Source organism: Caretta caretta, chromosome 10 (genome assembly GCF_965140235.1).
Source record: "Caretta caretta isolate rCarCar2 chromosome 10, rCarCar1.hap1, whole genome shotgun sequence".
NCBI classification, from domain to species: Eukaryota; Metazoa; Chordata; order Testudines; family Cheloniidae; genus Caretta; species Caretta caretta.
Genome location: NC_134215.1, coordinates 43958525 through 43986395, shown reverse-complemented (window position 1 = coordinate 43986395; position 27871 = coordinate 43958525). Strand labels below are relative to the sequence as shown.

At 41.4% G+C, this 27871-nt stretch overlaps 1 protein-coding gene across 12 annotated transcripts in view; it reads right to left on the bottom strand.

Annotated features, from left to right (window-relative positions):
• MYO9A (myosin IXA) overlaps window positions 1–27871 on the bottom strand; it is a 469743-nt gene that overhangs the window by 395981 nt on the left and 45891 nt on the right. For 9 of the 12 annotated variants that reach the window (XM_048865604.2, XM_048865610.2, XM_048865614.2 and 6 more), the window contains one exon: window positions 7451–7572. The exons of the other annotated variants lie outside the window; for them this stretch is intronic. The gene's annotated coding sequence lies outside the window, so the exon portion shown is untranslated. The remainder of the gene's footprint in view (window positions 1–7450; window positions 7573–27871) is intronic. 12 annotated transcript variants of the gene reach the window in all.

Here is a 27871-nt window from a genome sequence, read left to right as displayed (position 1 = left end):
AGTAATGGTTCATTGGGCAGTTCAAAACCTCCCAATAAGGAGAAAACTGATTCTGGGTCCAGTAGCGACATTGACAATGCCATTGGAGGGGAGTAGAATGGGAGACAGACTCCTCCCAAAGGCTGGCTCTCCTGGTAGAGGGAGGGATCCAACTGAGTAAGAACTCCAGATCTGGGACAGCGAAGATGTCCTCAGGTAGAGCACATGTCTTGGCTCTTCCTGAAGTGAGAGGGATTCTGTCCACCCAACCCTCAGTCGAGACAGCCTGTGAGCAACAGCCACTGAAGACAAAGACAATACTGGGGATAACAGAGGCTCTCAGTGATCGGTCTTCGTTGGTGATGGCAGATCCCAAGGTTTGTGTTTGGGATGAACTAGAACAGGGGTAGGAAACCTGTGGCATGCATGCCAAAGGCAGCACGTGAGCTGATTGCCAGTGGCACTCATGCTGCCCGGATCCTGGCCACCGGTCTGGGGGGCTCTGCACTTTAATTTAATTTTAAATGAAGCTTCTTAAACATTTTAAAAACCTTATTTACTTTACATACAATAGTTTAGTTATAGATTATAAACTTATAGAAAGAGACCTTCTAAAAATGTTAAAACATATTACTGGCAAGCGAAACCTTAAATTAGAGTGAATAAATGAGGACTCGGCACACCACTTCTGAAAGGTTGCCGACCCCTGAACTAGAAGCACATGTGCTGGCGAATTGATATCCAGTGCTGGTGGAGCCCTAGACTTGTGAGCTTTTTTATCACGCAGCTGAGACTTAGAACATACTATGTCTGATGTTAGAGACTTGTTCAATTTAGGCAGGGCTTGAATCCATATTCTACAAAGTATGATTTGGAGGAAGATTTAGTCTCATGCTTATGAGCATGTTCCTTGCTCTCCAGACCAGACGCTACCGAGGGATCTGTGGAGGTACTGTCTCTTGCTCCTGAGTTGGACCTTTTGGGATGGCACAATCCTTGCTGAGTCATGGAAGTCTCCCAGCCCAGGTCTGATTGCAACCTCAAGGCCTATTCCATTAGGTGTTTCCTAAGGTGAAGTTCCCACCCTTCCCAGATACTACCAGGGAACAAATAGCAGATACTGCCCCTTACCACACGTGGGAATCCCTGAGGCGATACAGGCAGCACCGGTGGTCATTGCTGACCAAGAAGGATCTCAAGTAGTAAACACAAACTTGAAGCCCAAAGTCCTGGGCATAGTCCCCAAAACGGGGCATGTAGTGGGAATGAGGGAGGGCTCCCCATGCCGAGGAGGCTAACTATAAAACACTAAAAAACAATTAGATAAAAAAATTTTAACTCAAAAACTTTTACAAACTATTTACACAGACCTAAATATATGTTCACAGATAAAGGAAGAAAGCCAACGCTTTGGACACTGAAGGTTCCTACCTGGACTATCTGGCGGTGAGAAGGAACTAGAAATGTGGTCAGTCTACCCCACCTTTTATCTCCTCAGTTGGAGGCACGAGGTGAACAAGCACACATGTGCAGACCACAGGACGCTGCTTTCAAAATTCTCCAGCTTTGGGCACGTGCATACTCCACAATGGAATATACATAGGGACCAGCACTCAAAGAAGAATTACTATTATTAACATCAATTAAAGCAATGCACATAAAATCCAGTGTCCTGCTGTGAAAATGTAACCAGAAAGACTGCCTATGTAAAAATCACAGAAACAAAGGGATCTCAAGAGTTCATCTAGTTGATCCCCTTGTAGAGAGGCAGGATTAGGCCTTTTAAAAGTAATTAATGATTGGGGGGGGGGTATGGAAGGACAACAGTATGGTATTTTCTGTATTCCAAATCTAACACAATGTATGCTAATATAAGCAGCAAATACATTTTTGCCATATTAATTCCTCTTGAAGACTTCAGCATTGTCTCTTGAAAAAATGCTCCATATGAACACAATAGTCCCATTGATGAGGTAAACAAATGACTAAAATATTTGACCTTTAAAAATATAACAGCAAGAGTAACACATCAATCACTTTGGGACCCTAAGAATATATAGAATTATGCACCCTCAACAGTATGTACTAAGGCTGAAATTCCATTGCAGGACCCAAACCATGTCAAACCATAAAAAAAGTGTTTAAATGCTTGTGTTACTCATAATTTGTCAGGAGAACCCTCAATGGGTCCGTTTATTCTTACTTTCAGTGAAATTTGTGTTTGTTTGCGGGATTTCAGTCTAGTATACTCATTACTTGCTTAACTTTAAAAAAAACACAAAACATATAGCACATCTCTTTCTCAGTACTTTAAAATACTACTCCAACTAATCCATGTTGGACTTGCATTTGGTTTTATTTAAAAACACCTATTTCACTGCTTTCAAACACAGCTTTGAGAGTGAAGTGAGATATGGAAGAAATGAGATATGGCATTGAGTCTAACCACTGAGATATCACACAGAATCCAAAACCCTGCAAATAGTGCACGTAACTGACTAGAAATACATAAAAACTTGTGAGCATAATTTAAAGGTCATAATATCATCCCTCAAAAGAGTTACATTTTTAGACTGTTTCACAGCACAGCTAGCAACATCACTGATAACAGCAGTAACATCTGCACCAACTTTGCCCATAGTAAGGGACTGAGAAGAGATTTTCCATACATGTAAATCAATCAGGTTTGTACAACAAAGCATTCATCTGGACCAATGGGTTTCCCACTGCTGAGTGCTGTGGCGTTCCAGCATAGATTTTTCTGATCACTTCTTTAGCCCCCATCACCCTGAACAGGCAGAGTACTGAAGTCTAACACGCTGCCCAACAGCACAGCCCCCTCACCCTTCCCCCTCCCAAAGCCCACCAAATCTGCAGAGGGAGTGCTGATGAGAGTAGGGTCATGGTAGTAGGGCTCAAGAGACGAAAGAACATGCTATCTGCCCTGAGCATGAAGAGAGCACAAAAAAATCCTGAGTTCCTAACACTGGCTGATCAGCAAGGATCTAGTTAGCAAAGGGTGATGGAATCACCCCCTGAAAACTGTAACTAAAAGTTTCTATAGCCTCCCAGTGAGCAGCCATGGGCTTTACTGTAAGAAGCCCTTTTTCCTGCCCCGAGAGAGACTGACCACTCTGTCTTGGCCTGTTCCAAATTGGTCTCCAGTAGAGGTGTACAAAACTGGTCTTTTTTTATATGTGAAAATGTTTGCGCAAATGTTTTGATTTTCTTCAGTTTTTTAACCATATTCGTAATAGTTTGATAAAAGTTTTCCCCGTGGGGTGGGCGGGGGGGCAGGAGAAGAGAAAGGAGGATGCATGTATGTTTAAAAAAAAATTTAAAAAAAGCAAACTGGAAAAAGCCCTACCATTTCACTTCCTATCCTACACTTTTTCCAGTGGACAAAAAGTAAGAGGAAGCAGAAGAAAAAAGTCTACTCTCACTATTTTTCCCCCACTGAGGGGAAGTCAAAGTATTACACTCTCTCACTTTTCAAAAAAAAGTCAGAAGCTTTTTGGATTGGCTGTGCAATATTAATTCAGCCTCCCTGCACATATAAATTGTGATACAATCTTTAATCAGACAATCACAAACTTTTTTTCCCTGCTTCAAAAAGTGCACAGGATGGATGGTGCTCTGGGAATGAATCAGGATTGTGTAGTGAATGTCACTTATCTATAGGACTCCTGACTCAAACTCTAAATTGGAAGGTGTGTGATGAATGAGGCAGGGGATTGCAGGAGGAGAAAGGCTGGTTTTGTGATCAGGGTAGTTTGAATGCCATCAGAGATTACTGGTTTCTATCCTTGCCTCTCCCAGAGTTCCTGTGTGATGTTGGGCAAGTCACAAACCAAAATGTGCTCAAGTGGCCACTGTGTCTTCCTCATTTTCTCGGTATTAGCGTGAGAGATACATGCAAATCAGACCTCAGAAGTTCTGAGAAATCACAAATGCAATAGAGATCAGTGGGAGCTCTGCTCTAAAACATGTAAGTGCTGTAAATCCCAAGTACTCTGAAAAATCAGGGCCAAAATATCAAAAGTGTTAACTAATTTTGGGTGCCCAATTTGAATCAATGTTGGTTTTAATCTCTGTGCCTCCATTTGCCTACGTAAAAGGAGGATAACACAATCATCTTGCCCCACCAGGGTGTAGAGATGATGAAATCATTAACGTTTGCAGTGAAGTAAGATGCATAAAAAAAGCCAAAGAGAAAATTAATAATTCTTTATTCAGTGCAGGCAGGATTTGGACGGTGTGCAGTGAATAACGCATGGGACCACAAACACGGAATGATGAGGATAACATAAAATATTAAATAGCTGCTCATTCAGTGAACACTGCCCATCTCGTATACTTAATGAGGCAGAGGTCCTGTGGAAAAAACTGAATATGATCATGTCATTTTAGATTTACAATATATACACACACAAGGGGGTGAATTAAGTTGCATGGCCACCTTAATTTTGATAAAAGAAAAGGAGTACTTGTGGCACCTTAGAGACTAACAAATTTATTTGAGCATAAGCTTTTGTGAGCTACAACTCACTTCATTGGATGCATTCAATGGAAAAAAATTTTGATGTTTTCTAACTTTTGAGTGCTTGACTTTATAACCTTAATGTTCTTTTAATATAGTTTAGGCGATATATAATTGTAATGAAGAAGGTTTATCCCAGTGTCTGATACGGATGTTCAGTTCCACAGAGGATAAAAAAAATTATGGAGGAAAAACTCCTTGCATAAACATTTAAGAATTGAGACCTGTGAACCTCAAAGAATGAAATAAGACAGAGTCCTCTGTATGAACCTCTCCAGCAGATGACTTCAAAAGTGGGAAGAGAGATCCCAGCCATGGGTGGAGAGTGGAGATACTTATTTTAAAGTTAAAGACAACTATATATACACCTTTCCTTTATCTTCACCTCCAGGGCAGGACAAAGTGGGTCTAATAAAAGAGCTCACACAGACTGAAAGGAAGAATGCATTGTGAAGGAAGCTACAGTAGTTCCAGAAAATATCTCCCATTTAATGGTTTCCATAATCACACTTCAGAAATATTTCTGACTCAGTGGTAAAATCAGTAGTCTGAAAGGATACTTCCCTATTATCTTATAAATGTCTACTGTCATTTTACTTCAGAATCATGGACTCCACACAAATCCATACTACTTATTGCCTGAAAAAGTAAAGGGTTTAAAATAAATCTTACATATTCAACATTATATTTTTGTACTATAAGGTTGGTGCCACATGTAGTTTTTCAATGAAGTAATGACTTAATGGAATTTTAATTTTGTTTATTTCTGCAATGTGAATTTCAACCCTCTGACTAATTGAACAGCTGCTGGTAACTAAAGTAGAATCTGCTTTTTGATAACAGTACCTCTCATCTATAGTCAGAGTGAAGGATCTTTATAAAAATGAATGTTCTCTATTGTGTTTTGAAGAATCTTTCTAAACGATCTTCAGCTCACCCTCTTGGCAGTACAACAACCTTTACAAATCTATTTGGGCCTTATTCCACAGTCCATTCCTATTCAAAGCACATGTTTAAAATGACCTAACCCCCGGGCGTAGAGAGTACTAGGTCAAAAGGAGACTAGGTCAATAGGGACGTGATCGTTCCCCTCTATTCGACATTGGTGAGGCCTCATCTGGAGCACTGTGTCCAGTTTTGGGCCCCACACTACAAGAAGGATGTGGATAAATTGGAGAGAGTCCAGCGAAGGGCAACAAAAATGATTAGGGGTCTGGAACACATGACTTATGAGGAGAGGCTGAGGGAACTGGGATTGTTTAGTCTGCAGAAGAGAAGAATGAGGGGGCATTTGATAGCTGCTTTCAACTACCTGAGATGTGGTTCCAGAGAGGATGGTTCCAGACTATTCTCAGTGGTAGAAGAGGACAGGACAAGGAGTAATGGTCTCAAGTTGCAGTGGGGAGGTTTAGGTTGGATATTAGGAAAAACTTTTTCACTACGAGGGTGGTGAAACACTGGAATGCGTTACCTAGGGAGGTGGTGGAATCTCCTTCCTTAGAAGTTTTTAAGGTCAGGCTTGACAAAGCCCTGGCTGGGATGATTTAATTGGGGATTGGTCCTGCTTTGAGCAGGGGGTTGGACTAGATGACCTCCTGAGGTCCCTTCCAACCCTGATATTCTATGATTCTCCCATCAACCTACCTACCCTCTCTTGGGGAGGTGGAATACCTATGTTGATGGAAGAACCCCTCCTGTCAGCGTAGGTAATGTTTTCAACTGAAGTGCTACAGTGGAGCCACTGCAGTATTTTAAGTGAAGACAAGCCCCTAATGTGTATGTTAAGAATTAACATACTAGGCAAATACTGACAGGTTTCAGAGTAGCAGCCGTGTTAATCTGTATTCACAAAAAGAAAAGGAGTACTTGTGGCACCTTAGAGACTAACAAATTTATTTGAGCATAAGCTTTCGTGAGCTACAGCATCCGATGAAGTGAGTCTTTTCTACAACAATTTTACTCAGTTCCAAAATTTCTATTATTTACATTTTTTCATTAGCCTGATTCTCAGTATGCAGGTTACTGTCCTAGGATAATTCAATCTATTTTATATACACAAATAAACAACCTATTGGTTTTCTTGTATTGTCCACAAAGAACTATAGCAATAATTATTAAAAAAAATAATCATACAACCCTACAAATGGTGAAACTATACATAAACTGCTACACAAAATTTACTCCACAAAAGGTTACTGAGATTTAAGAAATCAGGTCAAGTGATCTCTTGTTAATTTCAAATCCTTTAACTAGGATCTTTGATATAACTGAAAAATTCACCAGTGGAATTGGGCAGTGCTTGGACAAGATCAAACTATTTCACTGTAAAATAGGTGCTCTCTCATTTACCCTGGTAATACAGATGTTTCTCAATTATAATCCATAGTGAAAAGGGAACATTTTCAAACCTCTCTAATGATAAAGTTCTCTAAACTGCATCTTTGTTACAATCATTACTAGATTTGAATAAAATATTTCAGTGCTCCCAACTCGTGATTTTATTGCATCTTGCAATAATTGGTGCTATTTTTAAACCCCCAGCTCCCTGGAGTTATGTGAATACATGAAAATCTCAGCTTTCATTCTTAAAGTATGTTTCTAGCCCTCATGGATGTGGATAAAAGCATGAAAACCTGTACCCCCAAAGGCTAGAACACCACAAAGCAAATAAAAACATCCCAAATGTAATTTAAAAAAAAACATTATTTTTAAGTCAATTGTAATTTTTTGGAGCCTGACTCACGTTTTTTTGAACATTTGGGGCTCGCAATACGGACACGTTAACACATCATTCTGCGTATCTAGCTTACAAAACAGCTAGCTCTCCAAAACACTTTTCTTGTACCATATTCTCTGAGTGCCACTTTCCTATTTCTTTAACATCTGTATGGTAAAAATAATCAGTTAAATAAATGTATATTCTTACAGTACCCTCCAAGTCTTCTGTCTCTGTCCTGATCATTTCCCAGTCTTCACCATGCAGTGAAATTCGCTCCACTCCCATCAATGAAGATGCAACTATATTTTCCTTATGGACTCTCAGACACTGATAACTTTCACCAAAAAAAAAAAAAAGCAAGATCAGCAACCCCAGCAGCAATTTTGTGTATAAAGCTTTTCTTCTTTTCAACTTCTTTGCAAATGCCAGTTCCAAGTTCGGCCTCTGTTATGACACTTCTTACTTCCACAACATGCACCAACTCGGCTACAGCACAATGCAGCTTTTTTTTTTTTAAATCCTTCAGCTGTTCATATAGATTTCAACATCTGCACATTACCACTGAAGGCAGCTCTCAATTAACTGTGAAACAAACGTGCGTTTTTGCCCCAGTCTCACTATCACTTTCTGCTCTCTCTAGCTTGTGCTGTAGATCGAAATAGGAAGGCAAATTATTTCATGAAACAGTATCACAGAAAAAAAAACAAAGGCAAATCAGCGCTCAGCAGCATGTTCCATTAAATAGCTGCGCAGCCTTGCCAGCTGCTCAAAGCTGTAGTAGAATCTTATACTGAAAGGAAGGAGGAGATGACATCATGCACTATCCTTTCTTCCTAGCAAGATCCACCCACTTCACCCGAGCTCAGTACCATAAATCGCATAGTGTATTTCTACACCGTTGACAGTGTACAATAAAATAAGATTTAAAAAAATTATAGAAAATTGCTTTGCAAGGAAACACCCAGGTGATGCTCTAAATTTTAGTGTATTAAGTGAATTAGAACAATTTTCTTAACATTAAACATATATACCTAAGACGTTTCTGCAAAACTACATGTGCTCAATACCTCCCAACCTACAAGTCTTAATTTAACCACTTTTAAATACTTATTAAGCAACTTCAAACCCCTAAAGAATAAGGAAAAGCAACAATCCCAAAGCAGTTTGTTATATGGGGGGATGGGGAGGGTGGCTTATAAAAAAAGATTCCAGAGGTTCACTCACTATCATGAGCCAAGCTTTCCTGGAAACTTTTAAACTGGTAATTCTCTTTTATTTCCCAAAACCTCACCCTTAACTTTTGCATAGCTCCACACAAAGGCTATTAAGTGGGGTATGATAAACATGGTTGCATGCTTTTCACAGCTCCCTTTATGCCAAGTGAACAAATGGAACAAACGTTGGTTACAATTCGTAATCAAATGCAAACAAATTGCAATATTACTCATCCTCTTAGAACAGATTATCTGTTTCAGCAAGCCGTCCAACAGAATCTACCTCCTTTTTGAGAGGGGCTTTCAAAATGCTTTAAAATGTAGTTTACTTCATGGCAGATTTCACAACTAGTTAATTCTGGAATGGATTAAACATATCAGATGATCAGTTAACCTATAAATTAAGGCATAGCACCAGTTATTTACATTTTAGAGAGTTTATCCCCCAAAATTTCTCAGATATGAATTCAAATAAAAAAAAACAACATCTTCCTGGTTAAGAGCCCACAGTTTGTTTTAATTTTTTACAAACCAAAGGCAACTTTAAAAAATGCACTTGAAAAAGGTTATTTATTGAAAGACATTGAGTTTAGTGCTGTACAAGACACAAAACAATCTGGGACTTCACCAAGGAGATTATAATCTACATAGAGGGACAACATAAAATGCATTGAGAAATAGAGGCAGGTTCTATCTTCTAACCTTTTCCTCCAAAACAAAAGGTTACAAAAACCATCAAACCTTGGAAATTAATACAAATTTAAAGTATATTTCTATTCTGGAAAGTAACTATGTAGAAATAGCAATTTCTTAGTAATTAATTCTGATCCCTGATTATATTCAGCCATATATGCTAACTTTAAAGACAAAAATAAGTTTTCCCTGAATGGACTAGACAGCCAACAAAGCAATCTGGATTCTAATTTCCTTATTACACATAAATTAAAAATAGTTAACTAAATTCCAGTTGAAAGTCAAATTCTAGCCTATTTTATAGCTGTACTACCTCAATGAAGAAAACACAGTTGTGAAGAGCTGAGGACAGAATCTGGCCTGCAGAATCTTTTTGACTGGTAATAAAACATTAGCAGGCAATTTAAAAACATAACAAAACATACTGCTACTTGTAAACTGAGCACACACAAACATGGAATCTCACAATATCATTTTTACAGTCTCTTTTCAGAGTAGAACCACACTGAATGGCTCATGCTTTCACTGACCATGTAGAAAAGTTCTTGTTTAGCTAAAATTGCAAAACAGGTACTTCAGATAGTACAGCAGTAACCAGCTCATTATTACAGTGAGAAGAGGGGAGAGGTACTTAGCCCACTATGAGGACCAGTATGAAGCTCATTTCAAGAAATCCCAGGGCAGCATCTAGTCCATGATTGAGAACAGTAACTATTCCACATTCTTGTAAGAGTGGGAGGGAGCTTCTAGACTAGAATATAATAAACCAGATCAGAAGGATGAGTTTTCAAGTCAATCTCTCTACTATGAACGAGTCTGAATGTTTTAAGATATTCAACTGTCAAACTTAAGAAAAAGTCATTTAGAATTTATTGCCGAAACATTCTATGCACTTATGGCCCAATTCAGCAAAAAATAATGCATCTAGCTAACCCATATGGCTGAAGACACTGGAAAAAAAGTTGGCTTGTGTGGCACAGAAGCCAGATACTTTTGCTAAATCTGGCACTTGCAGGAAAAAAAAAATCTTCTAAATACAGGGTTGTATGATGATATACAATGAGTGGCACAAACAGTGGATTAAATACATCTTTTGTGATAAATCCAAGCATGTCAAGGAAAAACCGTGCAACCTTAAAAAGACACTGTCAAGTAAGCAAGCACCATGCCACAACATGGTGTCTATTAAACTCTGAAGTACTGTGCCTTGATGCATGGTAAAGTATGAGGCTAAAGTCAGACTTTTTCTAGCACCCCAAAAAGCTAGAAACTCCCTGAAGTACCACAGATGCCAACCTCGCTAAAAATCATTATTGCCAGAGCAAAATGGCCTTGTTAGCTGTTTTAGCAGAGCGGCCAAGGACTGCATAGGCCATGAATATTCCATTACTCTCAATCATTAGTGGTCCTCCCAGAACTGAGTGGAGGCAGACTGGTAGGACAGTACTGGGAACTTCCACTGCTCACCTGCACCTACTATGTAAAGCACAGACTTCGAGGTATAGTGATGTCATTCTAGCATATTACACAAGCACTAAATTTTACCTGGAAGAGGGGGGAAATGCTTTTTGCACCTCAGCAAAAATCAAGTGCATCATTACAGTCAATTAAAGTTTTTTTTCTTTTAATTGATCTATGCTAATTCTGAGAAATAAAATTGGTAGGAATATTTTCTGAAAGTGGCATTATAAACATAGATGCGATCCTTACTCATGCAAAGAGCTCCAGGGTGAGCAAAAACAAACATCTAAGAAGGTTCTTTAGCACTCATAAAATATGTAACAGATGACTTGACAGAAAGAAGCCTGCATTATCTTTAAGTTACAAGTCTAGTTGAGAAATTTGACTAGGGAAATATTCAAATACCTATAAAGGTAAACACTAAATCCAACAAAACATTAGACTGAGAACTCTGAGAGATAGACAGACAGATTTAGAAAAACAAGTTCCTACTTTAAAATGTCATTCATAGGGTGGAAACGGCTTATGTTTATTTATGCTTATTTAATATTTGCCCTGCATGACTGGGTTTATTTACCTTTTTATGTATTAACTCATCCTACAGCAATGATATAAAAACAAAAAACAAAACAAATTAAAAATCAAATCTTCCTGGAAAGCATTCAGTCTCAGAGAATAATAAGTAAATTGTCACTATTATTAAGCTGGACAGGTAGGCAAAATATGAAAGGAAAATGTAATACTTGCCCCCATCTCCCCTTTTTATGTTTACATATGGAAAAATATTAAATATAATTGTTATAGCAATACACAATCATCTAGTAGAAAGAACAATCTGATCTCAAAAATGAGAAAAGACCCTCCTCCTGCTACACTTCACTCACTTCTATTAGTAGTAGTAACACAATAAAAGAACCATCTACCTTTGAGCTATCCTGCATGTGGAAATTGAGCATAAAAGCATGAGTACAGACTGCAACCACACAAACTTTATTATATACCATATAGTGCATAATAGAAATGGTTGTAACCAGAGCCACTTAACTCCAGAATTCACCACTTGCAACAGGAATCTGCTCCAGTATCTTTGCTTTCATTTAAAAAAATTACTAGCTAATTCTAGAAAATTGACAATGTGACCTGAGTGCAAACTGATGCAGCATTGACTTCCTGGGTCTGCTCAGAGTCTGAAACAATAACAGAGATGTGTTGCTCCACTGATTTCAATAGAGGGTTGAGTCTGAAATCTACAAGTGACAATTTAAATGTTAATGTTGCTAATTTCATTCCTGATCCAGCTATGTTCATTCTATAAATACTAATTATCTTGCAAACCCCCTGTACTACAGCACCAACTGCCCAGTCCCAGATAAGCAAAACCTTTTCTTTATACCCCTTTTGGAAAAAATCTAACACCTTTTCGGGTATCTTGATATTCTAGAAATCAGCACATGAGAAGCAACAATATCGGTTGTACACAACAGGTAGTGTTTGTCTACAGAGCATTTTATAAAATGTTTCCCATAATGGCACAGAAAACATGTACATCAAGGCAAACCCACCAAATTTGATGATCTCTCTGTTGCAGTATGAACACCATCACTCACTTACAAGGATAAAAAAAAATCAGTGCACATGCTTTAAAGTTTTTGCATTAGAGTGCAAGTTTGATGAAGTTCTGGTATGTTGGTTTTTTGGGGGAGCGGGGGGGTGTTGGGAGCTGTTGTAGTTGGAAATAAAAGCCTTATGGGGTCGTGGCGTACATTATCTATAGCTTTACAGGCAGCATGAAGGTGGAAAGGAATGCACAAATCCTCCTGACTTATTTCCATTTGTTTAAGGTTTTGGGTGGATGCACTGTGTGCTGTCACAACCTTAACTGCCACTAAATGTAGTTTCTGTTTGCCAGAATGCATACAAAAGTTAAGGGAAAATGTTTTTGGACCATCACTTTTCTCTTTCCTCCATTCCTCTATATTCATATGAATTACAATTTAATTACAACCTGTTTAATGTTTTCTGTTTCTTTTTAACAAATAACGTATTTTGTATGGTTTGAATAACATTAATGGCATTATTATAATCCAATAAAGGGAGTTAAACATATTTCACCATAAAAATACACATATCTGTTCATATCAGGACTTAGAGAAAGAGAATAGTGCTATGCCTTTTTACTGACACACTTTATGCACATTGTCTGCAAAGTGTAAAACAGAATAGGACTAGCGCTCACTAGTGAAACCACAGATTAGTGGATGCCAACCAGCAGCAGGGAAAGGCAGTCGGCCATCCAGAATACATCCTTGATAAAGACACTTAAGATGTGTGTAGTCATAAAATGCACACATTTTTTAAAATCTACTTGCTATCAAAGCTACTGCTGCTGCTATTCTTCAAAGGCACCCCTTTCAGACAGGAAATGAAGAGAGAAGAAAAAGGGAAAGACATTGGACGGTTACATAAAAAAATGGAAGAAAAGGTATCTGACTCATATCTACACTAACATTCTAATAGCTTTATAGAACACTTGCACTGAGAATGTTTAGCTAGTTCTCATAGGAGTGGTATGTGTACATACACAGTAGAATAGAAAGCACGGAAACAGTAGATTGTTTGATGAATGATATTTGACACATGCACACAAAAAGCCATAAAGCAGCATAGTATCTAATGTTTAGAAGCTGAATCTCAAAGAACACACTGGGGGAAACTGACACAGAAGAAAGAAAAGGAGTACTTGTGGCACCATAGAGACTAACAAATTTATTTGAGCATAAGCTTTCGTGAGCTACAGCTCACTTCATCGGATGCATTCAGAGACACATTGCTCAAAATACAAACATCCTAATCCTTTAAGCAATGCTTTTAGGTAGTAGATTAAATGACCGTGGGATTTGTCATCCAGCATGACGACCCCCAGCACATCATAAAGGTTGAAATTATCTGGAGAATGAAAAGAAAAAGCCCTTATCAAAAGCCCTCTCCACTTTAGGTATGAATATCATTGCACATGTCTGGGATTATATGGACAATGAGGTGGTCTGCTGTTTGAGACATTGCCTTACACTCTCTCACAACCATCATGACAGCTGGGGCACGCTTTCACTTCCAGAAACTGAATTTTCCAGATTATGATTCGGAATTTTTACCGAATAATCTGCTCTTGCTTGGGAAGCCAACTCAATCCAATGCTCTGTTAGAGCTTGACCATCTTCAGGGCCCTATGAAAGGCTCACCTCTTACACTTTTAATTAACTAGTTCATTACATGCAGCAAAGCCTAGGTCGCATATAGTTATTGGGTCATCCCTTTGGATGACTCATTTTTGGATTTGTTTAATTTAAAACTGATTTTGAGACACCAATATACCATAGCAATGGTTGCCCTCTAGAGAAGAGTAGGTGAAAAGAGCAAGAAAAATCCCCAGGTGGTTTTTGAGAGGAGTTCTAGAAAATCTTATAGAAGATCAGTGACAACATCCCAAAATAATCTCCGATAGTCTTTTCATGTTATGTGAATACTGTCACAAATAATGAAGACTGGGATTTTCGAGGAGTTAGGCACCCAACTCCCACTGAATTTAGTAAATAACAACAATGCCTACTTCTTATATAGCTTTCAGAGTAGCAGCCGAGTTAGTCTGTATCCGCAAAAAAAAAAAAAAAAGGAGTACTTGTGGCACCTTAGAGACTAAAATTTATTTGAGCATAAGCTTTCGTGAGCTACAGCTCACTTCATCGGATGCATGCAGTGGAAAATACACTGGGGAGATTTTATATACACAGAGAACATGAAACAATGGGTGTTACCATACCTGATCACTCTCGTTACAGTGTGTAAGGTGAGCTATTACCAGCAAAAGAGAAAAAAACCTTTTGTAGTGATAATCAAGGTGGGCTTCTCATCAGTAGATCTCAAAGCACTTCACAATCTTTAATGTATTTATCCTCATAACACCTCTGAGAGATAGAGAACCATTATTATCCTCATTTTACAGATGGAGACCTAAGGCACAGAGAGACTAAGTGACTTGCTCAAGGTCACACAGGAATTCCAGTGTGGAACAGATAATTGAACCCAGGTCTCTCACATTCTAAATCAGTGCAGTAACCAATGGGTAATACTTCCTCTCTCTCCTACTAGTCATCTGTTATTTGTCATTACCTTTCTTGGTGAAGCTTCATACACTGACCAATGTCTGGACAGGCTGACGCTAGTAAATTGCCATGTGGGGTCAGAAGGACCCCCTGACACTTCATCTGCGTGTTCTTCTGGAAAAAGAGCATGTGATCATGTAACTGAAGGCTGTATCGTAATGCATATGTACAAGGGGGCCTGTAACGGGCACTGGGCTTTAGGGTACATGTGCTTGTCCCAGGTCTTTTGGGCATTTAAAACAAGGAGCTGTAATAGTAGGTCACATGCCTGCTACCAGTCATGTCTCTACTGGAAATTGTAAATAAAGCCTCCTGACTCTCTCAGTGTGTGTCTACTTAGGGCCGGAGTCAACGGCACCAGTTCTTGAGGTCCAGAGGGTGGGTGTCCCACCAGACGACGCACCCCACTGGAATCCCCTCGCAGCTTCTTGACAGGGAAACGTCCCCTGTCCGCCTTTCGCTTATGCGGCACCAGGGACTCCCAACGGTGTCACCTGGTGGCACTGGCCTTACGGGCTGGAGAGCGGCGCCAGTGCTCCTTGGAGGAGCCCTTCCTCAGTACCAGGACTCCGGTGGGGACTCCAAACTGGGGTGCACCCCCTAGGCAGAGACTGATTAGGGATTTGTGGGGCCTTGGGGCAGAGGAAGTGGGAGCCCATCCCCAACCCTTCCGCCTGCAATCCTTCCCTTCCCCCCACTCCTACCGGGAAAATGGGGTCAGGGCACGGGGGCTTGCCTTGCCCCATCAACCACTCCTGCTGGGGAGTGGGGGAAGCCCCCGTGCCCCGAGCCCGCTCCCTGGCAGAAGCACCGGGCAGGCGGAATGGGTTCGGGGCACCAGGGTGCCCATTTTTCCAGGGGGCCCCCAACTGGCTGGGGCCTCTGGGCATGGGCCCAGTTGGCCCAGTGCCTAATCCACCTCTGCCCCTAGGGGGCGTGGAGAAACGTCCAGGAGTGTCACCCAGCCCTGCTCCTGACTCTGGCCCTGGCCCACAGCACTGCTCTGCAGCCCCGCTCCCGACTTGGTCCCTGCCCAAGCCCAGCTCCTGGCTTGGGGTGGCGGGGAAGGGGGGAAGCACGTGGGCACATTCCATTACCGGTAAGCAGAGGTGCGAGAGGAAAAGTTTGGGAAACACTGGTCTACACCCCACCTAGACACCCGTGGTTGGCCCATGCTAACCAACTCAGGCTCACAGGGCTTGAGCTGTGGGGCTGTTCCATTGCTGTATAGACTTTCAGGCTTGGGCTCTGGGACCCTCCCACTCTGCAGGATCCTAGGCTCCAGCCTGAGCCAAGATGTCTATAGAGCAGTGAAACAGACCCACACCTTGAGTCAGCTGACCCTTTGCTGTGTTTTCTTTACTCTGTCAACACACTCTTAGGCAGAAAAGCAGACGGGAGTAGGGTGAGGAAGGCACTCTCAACACCAGTCCAGCAGAAGGCATGAGAGGTAGACACTTGCAGGGACCAGAAGACAGCTAGGGAAAAGCCTCAGCTGGGGATGGCTGTTAAGTCCTGATAGAACGGCTGTAAAGACGACTTTAAGGGTGGAGTGTCCCATAACTCGGACTCCAGCCCAAGCCGAAAGATCTACCCAGCAATTTTTAGCCCTGCAGCCTGAGTCAGCTGACCGAGGCCAGCCACAGTGATGCTAGAGGGCTTTAATCCCTGTGTAGACATACCCTAGACTAGAGCACTAGAGACAAGGATTAAGACAAGACACTATGGGTCAGTGAGACTGCTTTGCTTTGCACAAGTGGTCTTTCTTCTGTTCAAAGCATGAGTAGCCGTGAATCCTTAAGTGCACCCAACTTTCAGGAAGTGCCAGAATTAAGGTTGCCATCTAACCAGGCATTAAAGAAAATCAAAATTCTTCAGCAGCTACATGCAGAACAAGATCTATAGAATTTCTAGAGCATCCAAATTCATGTACGCTCACTCCCATCCATATTCTAAAGAACACTGCCAGATAATAATACCAACAGCTCTTTTATAAGGCTTTTTATCAGCAGACCTTTACTTTACAAAGGGAAGTCAGATTTAATATTCCTAATGTATAGATGGGGAAGTAGAGACACAGAGAGGTGAAGTAACTTGCCCAAAGTCACCCAGCAGGGGCTGAGCCATGAATAGAACCCAGGTTTTTTGAGTCCCAGTCCAGTGGTCTATCCACACCACCTCCCTAGTCAAAAGGAGCCTTCATACTTATACCTCCAGACTGGCCAAGGCGGCCATGGTACCCAGAACTAGTGATCATAGCCTGTGGCCCCAGGTCTCAGGCTATTAAGTTGATACCTGTTCATGCAAGGTAGAATCCAGCATGGCTTGCATGTTCTTGGCCTTGCGGTAAAGTGCATGAGCCTGAAAAGAGGCTTACCACATGAAAGGATCTCTATTATGATGCTGTTGTCAAGTAAGCCAATCACTTCCAAAGCAAACTTTAGGGTTTCGAAAACCTTTGTAAGCTGGTGTGACAAAGTGAGGATAAAGCTGATCAAGGACATGGTGCAAGTCATACCAGATTTTCAGCAAGATGATCTCATCTTAGACCTGAGTGCTAGTTCTATTAAAGTTCAAGCAGCAACAATTGCAGCATTCAGAGGCTCCACGGACAGTCTCAGACTGGTAGCCTGATGTTTCCAGGCCCCTAGAAGCAGAAGTTAAGCGGAGACTATAACTAGTTCCCTGGTTCACAAACGGGCCTTGAACTTGATGCTGAATGTTCTTATAGTTCCCTCATTTGAGCTTCAGAGAAAAAAGTTGCCCTGGATCTTCTAGTGGAGTATATTCAGCAACGAGAATAGGAGAATTATAAGTCCTTTCCCATACCCAGACATATGATTTTTTCCCAGAGGAAGGTCAGGCTAAGGATTGTGCTAGAATTCAGGGCCCCCAAAATGGTCTTTTACCTGAACCTAGAAATCACACTATCCATATTCTGTCTCAAACCCAAGAAGCCTACATTGCCTGGATGTCCACAGGGCCCTACAGACTTTGCATACAAAGATATCAGTTTAGGCAGTAAGACTTTTCAGCCAGCACCATTACTTTACTTAAAGGTCAAACAGCCTCTAGATCCGCCATTGTTAGATGGCTTCAGGAAGTGGTCAGAGAGGTTTATGTTGCAGCAAAAGAAAAAAAAAATAGAAACTATTAAGCTCACTCTGTATGCTCAATAGGACCTTCAAGGGCAGAAAGAAGAGAAGCATCTTTAAATGATATTTTCAAAGCCACTTCCTGGGCTTCTGCTCATGCATTTGTTAACCATTGAAGGATAGATTTGCACAAGAATATTCAGCTGAGACATTTGCAGAAAGTACTTCAGGCAGTAGTATGGATGCCCATACTACAGCGACTCATTTCTTTGGTAAGTGCCAACTTTTGAACTGTATACAAGAATTTTTCCTTATCTGTTAATTTTTTTCTTTGAGATCTTCCACACAAGTCCAAACATTCTCCATGTAAGATTTGGGTGTCTGTCTTATTACAGAACATTTCAGTGAAGAGTCCTCAGTTTGTTCAGGTTGCCATGGATTTTAAGAAGTTATTTGTTAACAGTTATTGAAGCATAGTGTCAACTATTTCTGAAGCCTTCAAATCAAGGCCGAAAAATTATTAGACCATTATAGGCAAAGGTATTTCATCATCAGAAGTCTTAGGGTACATCTAGATTGCATGCACTGGGTGTGACTGCAGCTTGAGAAATCATATCTGAGCTAAACTTTAATCTAGCTAGCCTGGGTCCCGGAACAGTGAAGTCCTGGCAGCACAAGCTGTAAAAGCTCACCTGGAACCCAGGCTGGTTACTCATAGGGCTAGCCCTTGCTCAAGTTTGTGCTGTCACATCTTGCTTCACTGTTCCAGGACCCAAGTTAGCTCGGATAGGTGAGCTCAAGTTCAATCCACATCCATGACTGCAGTCTCAACTTTAGTGTTCTATTTCAGTCGTCTAGTAAGGAAAAATTACTGCACTTTGTTCCTTCCTTAGGCTGAAGACATTGGATTCCTCCATTCCCTTCTCCCTCCACCCCAAGATCCTTCTGAGCCACATTCCCATCCCCTTCTATTTCAGGAACCCTATGCAACATACACAACCCTCATGCTAGGAATTCCATGTAGCCCCCCAACTGCTCCCTTCACTCACACCAGGATCCCCCCCTTCCCCACTCCAATGCCAGGAGTTGTATATTACAAACTATCCCAATGCCTCCACAGCAATAGTACAACAGGTGATCAATACTACTACTTTCACAGAGGTTGAAATACATCTGTGTCACACCTTGATTTTAGCCATCGCATACAGGTCCCATTAATAAAACAGTTTTGAAAAAACACCTGAACAAAATTTAATTTGTAGCTCCTGAAACAGCATTTCTTGCCATATTCAAATGATATAAAAATTAAATTTATATTGACATTACTTTTTTTTTAAATTACATACCTATTCTATCTGGATTTCCCAATGAGAAGGCATAGACTGTTCTCCTTACACGTTTCCTGTTTAATCTGCAGGTTTTACTACATTTTGTGAATTTGGCTGCACAGATGAACTAACAGGAGTGTAGCTTTACATATTCCACATTTTAAACAAATACTGTTATATATCCTGTGGGAAAAGAAAAATTTTTGGACTGCAGGCTTTGCTATCAAAGGTAGAATCAGAAAGGTAAAATATGCTGTTGGCCAAAGTAAATAAGGCAGACTACTCTACTAAAAGACTGTTACAAGATCAGCATTCACCAGTTCCTAAATCCACTGAGACCATTAAAAGCTTCCCTTTGGTAACACATTTCTTTATAAAAGATAACAGCAATGATTCCTAATAATCATAGAGAAAGCGCTACAATTAATTGCGGATAAAATCTTAAATGGGTAACAAAGTTGTACTAAAATCACATTTTTTTTCTAAAACAAGTATATTCCTCCAAAGGTGAACTTTCTGACAAACTACTGTAGCTTAGTTTTGATTATCAGAATAAAATGTTTTTAGTTTGTTCTTTAAGGTGTATTTTTAAAAAATCTTCCATAAATTTGAAACTGTTCAGATCATATTTCTCCTACTTCCAAGTACCCAAGAGAAGGGCTTGGGAAAGAACGTGCAGCCATTACAGAAACATGGGGCTGCCACTGTAAAAGAGACTCCTCCTTTATTCTAATTTCTCTGCTTGAATCTACCTCTGTAAAGATAAGTTTGGGCCTTCAACCATCAGAACGTAATGCAAGCCCTTTCCTGTTAAGTTGGTCCCCCCATTGAATATCTTCTATATGAAGACTGATACCTTGATCATTACATACTGTTGCGCAGGCTTTGAGGTCCTGGTTATCTAAAAGATTGCCTAAAGCTCCAGGATGAAGACCATGGTCAATAACTTCACTCCTCTGGCACAGTGCGACTTCCTATAATAAGGGTAAAGTTCATCTGCGTGGGAAACCGTACTTTCTCAAGGTCTGGTTCAAGGCTATGGAATGAATACCCCAGGAACTAAGGACTATCAAAAACCTCACCAGCTTCTGGTCCAAGTGCAAGTCATTTCTGTAACCTGCCTTCTCTAACAAATACATAGCAACATTTATATTTTTAAAAATCCTCCCAAAACAAGATGCTCAACTGCACACATTTCTCCCCTTGGAGAGAGGAAAAGAGAACAAACACCATGATAGGTGTCAATCACATTGCTGAACGCACTAATTGAAGGTACTCGATGAGTGCGGTATAAGAACCTATATAGAATAGCAGAATGGATTAATCTTTTTCTATTTTGATTTGAGCAAAACGTACTTCATAAGGGAGTCATGAACCATTCCCTGATATCCTGTCGGCCAGCTCTGGGTATCAACAAAGATAATTTTGCCCATCTGAAGAATGGGACCTAAAATAGTACAGTATCTTTCTCTTCGGAATAGCTCAAATTCACCTATAAATGTTAGAACTTGTTTTATAAAGATGAAATATTCACTATGAAAGAGGAATTATATATTCCTTGTCATTTTCAATAAGTGTCATAGGATTGTAAATTTTCTGGACAGCCATCAGAGATAAAAACAGAGCAACTTTTCACAAGGGTCCTAGATAAATAACTTAAATTTCTTTAGTTGCTTGAGTCCTGTTCACTATTTAATGTAGATACACATTCAGTGTTACATATTTAGAATTTTTTTCCTTCGGCAGCATAAGTTTCAATAATGCATATAAATTCAAGGTTCCTCACGATTGGGAGGTGTTCCTCATAAGCCAGGGGTTCTCAGCCTTTTTCTTTCCGAGCCACTGCCCCCCAGCATGCTATAAAAAGTCCATGGCCCACCTGTGCCACAACAGTTGTTTTTCTGCATATAAAAGCATAGGTGCCAGAAGTAGGGGTGCAGTCACACCCCCTGACTTGAAGTGGTTTCCAACCCTGAAGTGGTATACAAGGTTGACAGTTTGGTTCAATAGCTCTCAGCACCCCCACTATACAAATTGTTCCAGCACCCCTGTATAAAAGTCAGGGCTGGCATTACGGGATAGCAAGCAGGGCAATTGCCCAGGGCCCCACATCACAGCAGGCCCTGCAAAGCTATGTTGCTCAGGTTTCAGCTTCAGTCCCAGGTGGCAGGGCTTGGGTCAGCAGGACTTCGGCTTTCTTCTGTGGGCTTCAGTGAGTCTAATGCCATCCAAGCTTAGCGGAGCCCCTGAAACCTGCTTGTGACCCCCCAGGGGGCCTCGGATCCCGGGCTTGAGAACTGCTGCCATAAACAACCACAAAAATCCCTCATCATCCATTTGCAAATGCCTCCTCCTTTGGGGCGATGCCTACAAAAATGTACTTTACAACAGTTTCCACAGTATGCATCCGATGAAGTGAGCTGTAGCTCACGAAAGCTTATGCTCAAATAAATTGGTTAGTCTCTGAGGTGCCACAAGTACTCCTTTTCTTTTTGCGAATACAGACTAACACGGCTGTTACTCTGAAACCTTTACAACAGTTAGGGGCTGCTGCTGTGCTGTGACTAATGTCTCATTGCTTTGTTGTACTCCTCCATTGCAAGCTCCTTCAGGCAAGGACCATCTTTGTTCTGTATTTGTACAGCGCTTACCACAATGGGTTGCTGGTCCATGAGTAGAGCTCCTATTCATTACAGTAATACAAATCTCATTTTAAATATTTACTTGTTCAATTAAATCAAGATCCCTGCTTTTAATCTGAATCATTTCATTTTAAAATGGAATTTAAGTGGAAGGGTGAGGAAAAAAAGGGTACCTAAAAATTAAAACTGAAAACTACTTTCAGATTACATATGACCACATTAGCCATTCAGATAAACAAGTGACAGAACTTCCATGTCCAAGAAATATCAGGGGCATCCAGCAACACAAGTATTAAGTAAGATGAGCAAACAAAATTAGCTCATTTTTTGCCCCTTGAGGCACAGCAAGTTCATTATGAAATGATAGGGAAAACAGCAGCATGGGGGAGAAAAAGAAGGCATTCAGAGATTTAACCTATTGATTTTTTAAATTATTTGTACTCCATTTCACTGGCAGAATTAGAAACATTAGGACAGCAGCACTCGACACAACAGGCAGCTGCCTGAGGCCATAACATGTAACAAACCATCCATTCAACTTGCAGCCTGCTCAGGTCACAGTACAGTAATAAGTCAGTCGCGGAGCAGATGTTATCTCTCAGCTTCAATCAGATGCACGACTATTTGGTATTTGTCAGTTTTACAAAAAAGCTCAAAGATTGCTGCTAACAAGGGTATTTGAAACGGAGGATGGAATACTGTGCAGTTGTGTATCTCCAAAGACCTTTGGATTACTATTTCCAAGAAATGTAATGGTCATATCCAAGATATTTCCACTTTCTACTGAGAGTAAGTGTATTAAAAAACAGATGCTAATAAATGATCCAAAAGGTACCAATAAATTACACACATGCTATTTCTCAAATATTTCTAGATTAAGATGTGATTGCTTCTGAATTTACGCTGCAATTTACATGTTTGGTTAATTTTCCAAAAAGGCAAGGAAAGAGAAAAGATGAAAGATTTCCACACCTGTACAAATGACTATAAACATATGCAGCCGGATACAGTGACTCTTTATGGAGAAAGAGCACCATTAGATTTCTGATTCAAATGACTTTTTCAGAAAGAATCTGTACTGCTCTACTATTTCTCTGTCCTCCTCTCCCCTCCGCAAGAGGCCCTAGCAGCGTAAAGAAGTCATCTGAGTCCTGAATACAGCAGGAAATTCTGGAATATCTGACATGGCAAAACAGCTCCACTCAACTTTCACAAATAAAATCCTTTGGTGATGAATTTTTCTATGCTTGGTCTCAGCACAAAGGTGGGGTTTTTTTGGAAAACATGTTTCAACCATTTTTTAGTTATCTGAAACTCAGTTGCATGGAGAAAGTTCAAACCTGGCTTTCGAGAGTGATCTAAATGATCACACTCATTTAAGAAAATTAGTTTAGTAGTTTTAAAGTTGTGAGTATTTCAAATTTGGAGTCTGCATAATAGATTTGTTTTTCCTGTTAATTCTGAACCATTCAAGCAGAAACTTTGAGAACATCTCACTTAATTCTTATTGTTCCCAGCAGAATTGCTTTTTTACTCTCCCCTGGAATTCTTTCAATAAGGCTTCCACACACAATTCACTGAAACTTACATGGTCAAATTTAGCAACACATCATCACCAAATCCCCAGCAATTAAAAGTCATGAGTGCAGCTCCAAAAAGTCATGGGATTGGCTTCAAAAATCATGAGGGTTTTTTGTTATTTTTAAAGGGGGTTCATTGTTTGCCATCTGGTTTTTGTTCTTCAGGGGTTTGATCTTCAGAGCACACACTGGTCTTATTTTCCAGCATTTCTCCACATCATGAGGATTATACTAGGGATGTAAGAGTTTAACCGGTTAACCAATAAGCTTGATGCTTATCGGTTTCAGTTAATGATTAAACTCTGCCCAGAGTCCCAGCTGCCAGCCCCACGCGGCCAGGGTCCCTCCAGGCTGCCGCCACACCTGGGGCTCTGCTGCCGTCCAACATCCCGGCACGCTCGCCATCCCAGCTGCCATTCCGTGCTGGGGCGCTGCTGCCATCCGGCATCACAGTATGCCCGGGGTCATTTGGGACTGCTGGCCCCCAGGATCCCAGCTCACCCAGGGTCCCTCCAGGCTGCCAACCTGCTGAATGTTTAACTGTGAAACCGATAGAATTTTAATTGGTTACACGGTTACTGTTTTTACACGTTATTTACATCTCTAGATTTGGTATATTTTGTATTTAAATGAAAGATGAGATCATAGAATCATAGAATATCAGAATTGGAAGGGACCTCTGGAGGTCATCTAGTCCAACCCCCTGCTCAAAGCAGGACCAATCCCCAATTAAATCATCCCAGCCAGGGCTTTGTCAAGCCTGACCTTAAAAACTTCTAAGGAAGGGGATTCCGCCACCTCCCTAGGTAACGCATTCCAGTGTTTCACCACCCTCATCAGATTTCTTTTGGCCCAATCCTCCAATTTGTCTAGGGCCCTCTGTATCCTATCCCTACCCTCCAGCGTATCTACCACTCCTCCCAGTTTAGTGTCATCTGCAAACTTGCTGAGGGTGCAATCCACACCATCCTCCAGATCATTTATGAAGATATTGAACAAAACCGGCCCCAAGACCGACCCTTGGGGCACTCCGCTAGATACCGGCTGCCAACTAGACATGGAGCCATTGATCACTACCCGTTGAGCCCGACAATCTAGCCAACTTTCTACCCACCTTGTAGTGCATCCATCCAGGCCATACTACTTTAACTTGCTGACAAGAATACTGTGGGAGACCGTATCAAAGCTTTGCTAAAGTCAAGGAATAACAACCACTGCTTTCCCTTCATCCACAGAACCAGTTATCTCATCATAGAAGGCAATTAGATTAGTCAGGCATGACTTGCCCTTGGTGAATCCATGCTGACTGTTCCTGATCACTTTCCTCTCCTCTAAGTGCTTCAAGTGATTCCTTGAGGACCTGCTCCATGATTTTTCCAGGGACTGAGGTGAAGCTGACTGGCCTGTAGTTCCCAGGATCCTCCTCCTTCCCTTTTTTAAAGATGGGCACTACATTAGCCTTTTTCCAGTCTTCCGGGACTTCCCCCGATCGCCATGAGTTTTCAAAGATAATGGCCAATGGCTCTGCAATCACATCCGCCAATTCCTTTAGCACTCTCGGAGCAACACATCCGGCCCCATGGACTTGTGCACGTCCAGCTTTTCTAAATAGTCCCGAACCACTTCTTTCTCCACAGAGGGCTGGCCACCTCCTCCCCATGCTGTGTTGTCCAGTACAGTAGTCTGGGAGCTGACCTTGTTTGTGAAGACAGAGGCAAAAAAAGCATTGAGAACATTAGCTTTTTCCACATCCTCTGTCATTAGGTTGCCTCCCTCATTCAGTAAGGGGCCCACACTTTCCTTCACTTTCTTCTTGTTGCCAACATACCTGAAGAAACCCTTCTTGTTACTCTAAACATCTCTCGCTAGCTGCAACCCCAGGTGTGATTTAGCCTTCCAGATTTCACTCCTACATGCCCGCGCAATATTTTTATACTCATCCCTGGTCATTTGTCCAGTCTTCCACTTCTTGTGAGCCTCTTTTTTGTGTTTAAGATCAGCAAGGATTTCACTGTTAAGCCAAGCTGGTCGCCTGCCATATTTACTATTCTTTCTACACATCGGGATGGTTTGTCCCTGTAACCACAATAAGGATTCTTTAAAATACAGCCAGCTCTCCTGGACTCCCTTTACCCCTCACGTTATTCTCCCAAGGGATCCTGTCCATCAGTTCCTGGAGGGAGTCAAAGTCTGCTTTTCTGAAGTCCTGGGTCCATATTCTGCCGCTTTCCTTTCTTCCTTGTGTCAGGATCCTTCATCTCATGGTCACTGCCTCCCAGGTTCCCATCCACTTTTGCTTCCCCTACTAATTCTTCCTGGTTTGTGAGCAGCAGTTCAAGAAAAGCTCCCCCCCAGTTGGCTCCTCCAGCACTTGCACCAGGAAATTGTCCCCTACAGTTTCCAAAAACTTCCTGGATTGTCTGTGCACCGCTGTATTCCTCTCCCAGCAGATATCAGGATGATTGAAGTCGCCCATGAGAACCAGGGCGTGCGATCTAGTAGCTTGTGCGAGTTGCCGGAAGAAAGCCTCGTCCACCTCATCCCCCTGGTCCGGGGGTCTATAGCAGACTCCCAACACGACATGAGCCTTGTTGCTCATGCTTCTAAACTTAATCCAGAGACTCTCAGGTTTTTCTGCAGTTTCATACTTGAGCTCTGAGCAGTCATACTGTTCCCTTACATACAGTGCAACTCCCCCACCTTTTCTGGCCTCCCTGTCCTTCTTGAACAGTTTTTACCCATCCATGACAGTACTCCAGTCGTGAGAGTTATCCCACCAAGTTTCTGTTATTCCAATCACATCATAGTTCCCTGACTTTGCCAGGACCTCCAGTTCTTCCTGCTTGTTTCCCAGGCTTTGTGCATTTGTATATAGGCACTTGAGATAACCCGCTGATCGCCCCTCATTCTCAGTATGAGGCAGGAGCCCTCCCCTCTCACACGCTCCTGCTCCCTCCCGGTATCCCGCTTCCCCACCTACCTCAGGGCTTTGGTCTTCTTCCCCCAGTGAACCACAGGAAAAAATGGTTACTAACATGTCTGTAACTGTTGTTCTTTGACATGTGTTGCATGTCAGTTCCACTCAGTGTTGGTGTCCCCACCTTATAGCCATTGAAAATTTTTTTCCTCAGTGGTACCCATGGGCGGCTCGAGCTCCCACTGCTGCTGTGCATCACTGCATGGGGCTGTAAAGGGAACAGCCTCCACTTGTTCTCCCTCAGTTCCTTCTTGTCGTAACTCCAATGAAGATCGGATAGGAGGGTGGGTGATGGAATGGACATGTGCAACACACATATTGAAGAACAACAGTTACAGCACTGGTTAGCAACCATTTTTTCTTCAAGTGATTGCACATGTGCTTTCCACTCTTGGTGACTCTCAAGCTGTAAGACTGGAGGTGGGATTGGAGTATTTCAATAACGATTGGAGAACAACTCTAGCATCAACTCTGAAGTCTTGGGCCACAGCATAGTGGGAGGCAAATGTGGGGACTAAGGACCAGGATGCTGTTCTACAAATGTTGCGTCCGGAACTTACGCCAGAAAGGCATGAACACTGATTGTGACCTTGTTGAATGAGCTGTGACTGTCAGGTGGAGCAACATTAGCCAAGTCATAGCACATGGGTATGCAGGATATGTCCAAGAAGAAATTATCTGGGTGGAGACTGATTGACCTCTTACTTTTTCTGCCTCTGCTACAAACAGCTGGGAGGATTTTTGAAAGTTCTGGTTCTGTCCAAAACACCAAAGCTCCTCTGACGTCCAAGGTATGCAAACCTTCTTCTCTGGTTGTATGTGGTTTTGGATAGAATACAGGCAAATAAATTGGCTTGTTGATGTGGAAAGAGGAAACCACCTTTGGGACAAACTTCAGATGAGGACGCAGGTTAAACCTTATCCTTTAAAAAATTGTATATGGAGGTCCCAACATTAATGCCCTCAGTTCCCCTATTCTTCTGGACAAGGTAATGGCCACCAATAATGCCACTTTCCGTGACAGATGCAGCAGCAGGCAGGTAGCCAACGGTTAAAATGCGGACCCAAAAGTCTTGACAATACTAAGTTTAGATCCCATGGGGGAACGGGATCTTGCAATGGAGGGTATAATTTGACTAAGCTCTTTAAAGACCTTATGGACCATCGGAGAAAATAGAACAATTGTTCACTTTAAGATGGAACGCTGCAGGAGCAGCCAGATGTACTTTAATGGACCTATCTGACAAACTTGGTGTTTCAGGTATAATAAGTAGTCCAGAATACATTGAACTGAAGAACTGGCTGGTGATACCCCATACTGGTGAGACCAGATAGAAAAACTCCTCCATTTAGCAAGGGAAATGGCTCTTGTAGAAGGCTTTTTGCTATTTAGCAAGATGTCTTGTATGTTTTTCAAGCAAGCATGCGCTCTAGCATCTAGCCGTGGCACATCCATACAGCTAAGTGAAGAGATCGTATGCTT